This window comes from Phaseolus vulgaris, chromosome 5 (assembly GCF_000499845.2).
Source record: "Phaseolus vulgaris cultivar G19833 chromosome 5, P. vulgaris v2.0, whole genome shotgun sequence".
NCBI lineage: Eukaryota > Viridiplantae > Streptophyta > Magnoliopsida > Fabales > Fabaceae > Phaseolus > Phaseolus vulgaris.
This window is the reverse complement of record NC_023755.2, coordinates 40,207,885-40,210,311: the sequence shown is the minus strand read 5'-3', so window position 1 is coordinate 40,210,311 and position 2,427 is coordinate 40,207,885.

Below are 2,427 nucleotides of genomic sequence, written 5' to 3'. Positions count from 1 at the left end.
ACATTTGTCCTTCAATTAAAAAATTTCATTTTTTAGTTTTTCAATTTTATCAAATGTTATTTTTAGTTCTTGATATTGAACTACAAGTGATGATGATGTGAAAACTATTATCTACTTAATATTTAATATATATATATATATATTTTTAATTAAGTGTCATAATTTTTTGAAAATTTATAAATACTTAAATGTCTTTTTCTCCTCTAAATTGTGGAAACTATTTGTTTTGGTCTCTATTTTGTTGTGATATTTCCCTATTTTACCCTACTTGTAAAATCTCACTCTAACTCTAAAGTGTGATACACTAACACCAATGAAAACTTCTTTACTTAAATCAAATTCATCATGTTACTCCTCTATGAAAAATTTTAATCGAATCACCAAAAAGAAACAATATGTAACCAATTTGGATAATTAAAAACATATTTAAAATTTAATAAATTTTGAAAAGCTATGTCACTTAATTAAATTCATGGAAGAAATGTTGAGTTGTTCATACACAAAATAACATATTACATCTTAAACGTATATACATTTATATATTTACATTTAATAAATATTGTAAATATCAAACACACGTCATACCAAAGTTGCAACTTATTATAAAATATTTAATATTAGTTGTGTCATTGGATTCTTATATAATTTTATGATTTAGAGTATAAATAAAATATTAAATTCAATCATGAATTCTAAAGATATTTTATAAAAAAAAATATTTTCAAATATAATATTTAAAACTTAAAACATATGAAAAACTAATTTAAAAATGTTGTACAATATATCCACCAATCATGAACTCCAACACCTTAAATTTGAAAGATGTAATTGCAAAAAAAAAACTAATAAAAATGGTTAATTAAGTTTTTAACGAAAGTTTAATTGTCCACAGAAATTGATGAATATATCATGTAATCCAAAAAAAAATACTGGAATAATGTAAAAGTTTGCTGTGTTATCCTATTATATTTTACCAACTTTTTCTTAATTATCTTATATTACTCGTAAACCCAATACGTTTTAAGAGAGTCTAATTTAGTAACTAATGGAAAAAAAAATCTATTTTTAAAAAAGAGACTTAAAAATATAATTATACAATTTGTCATTAACGAAAATTTATTCTTCAACTATAACAAAATTGTTTCCCTACTAAATAAATTTAACTACATGAATTATATAGTTCTTTTGTCAATTAATTGTGTTTATTAAAAATATAGTCTTGTAATAATTAATATAATTACGTATTTTCAATTTATATGTGTTTGTATTTTTATATATTTAATTTACCATAAAAATGTATTTTATATAATTGTCGTTCTAAACAAACAATTTTAGTTATAACCGTGTTGTAATATAATAATGAATTAACTCTTAATTTTAATGAAGGATCGACCTCTTTTTGAACCCAATTTTCCAAATTAAACATTATTTTTTTATGGGAGTTTTTGGTCCATCCAATACCCGAAAGGGCTGTAAAATATTTTTATTTATATATTTTTTTATCACAAATGCTTGATAACTTATTTAACATAATGAAAAATAATAATTACGTAACTATTTTTCTTCTCATCAGGTCTCTTTTCTTAGAAATTATTATTATTATTATTATTATTATATATATAAAAGAAAATTATTAAATAGAAATTAATTTTAGTGATCAAAATAATTAGTTCCTATATTGACTAAATTAGAGACTACCATTTTATAATTTAAAAAACTATTGATATCTAAAGTAGTTTCTATTATTAATAAAAAGAATTATAAAATAATTTTTAAATTGGTATCTAATTACTATTTATTAATGTTTTAGTTACTAATTACGTATATTCTAAATTAATTTTTTTTAATTTTTTAATACTAATTTAGAATCTAAAATATTAATAACTAAAATTTAGTAACTAATTTAAATTTCAATTTAAAAACTATTTTATAATATTTTATTAATATAGAAATCACATTCAATACTAATAATTTTTTAATCTTTAAATTAGTATTTAATTTAATAAATGACTAATTTTTTTATCTTTAAATTACTAATTTTCTTGTATCGTATATATATATATTATATATATATATATATATCGTTATAATAATATTTTTAAAACTAAAAAAATAAATACAAATATTACAATATTTTTATATTAATATACTTTAAACTTTATAAAAACAATTTTCAAGATAAAATTTACTTAAATACTATAAAATATTTTTATTTTATTTAATATAAATTCTAACATAAATTATGAAATGTTTTTATCGTATAGATTTTTATCATAGTATATTAAATACATTAATTTTATTTTATTGTTAGAGAGGTAGATATATTTTTAACTCTTGAAAAACAAATGAGTCAGGTTGTGTAATAAAGATGAAAGGTCGTTATAAATTTGTATAATAAACATGTTCATGGTTTCTACATTCTTCTAT